Below are 385 nucleotides of genomic sequence, written 5' to 3'. Positions count from 1 at the left end.
AAATGGAACCCGTTAGATTGAGCAGTATGCCCGGTCAGTATTACAGAAATGTCAGCGACTTCGTCTGTCATAAACTTTGCGTTCATAGAACACAAAGAGTTTTTGGTAAATGCAAAAAAGAAGCATTCGGCAAAGTGCAGGTTTTGCAAAGTCTCCTTGACCGAGACAGCCGGGACTACCTCAACCTTCACCAGGCACCTGTGTCACGGTTCTGGGTCCGTTGGACCCAGTATTTTGAGTTCATTATGTTTTGGTACTTTTGCATCATGGATTTTCCTTTATGTTTCTCTGGTACTTGGTGTTTCAGTTATCTTGGTGTTTTTCTATATTATGATCTGATACTGTTGTGATTATGATTATCATTTAGTAACCTTTGGTCAGTGTC

The sequence above is a fragment of the Haplochromis burtoni genome, unplaced genomic scaffold (genome assembly GCF_018398535.1).
Source record: "Haplochromis burtoni strain Fernald_Lab_line unplaced genomic scaffold, NCSU_Asbu1 Contig_535, whole genome shotgun sequence".
Lineage (NCBI taxonomy): Eukaryota > Metazoa > Chordata > Actinopteri > Cichliformes > Cichlidae > Haplochromis > Haplochromis burtoni.
Note: the sequence above shows the minus strand (reverse complement) of the source record.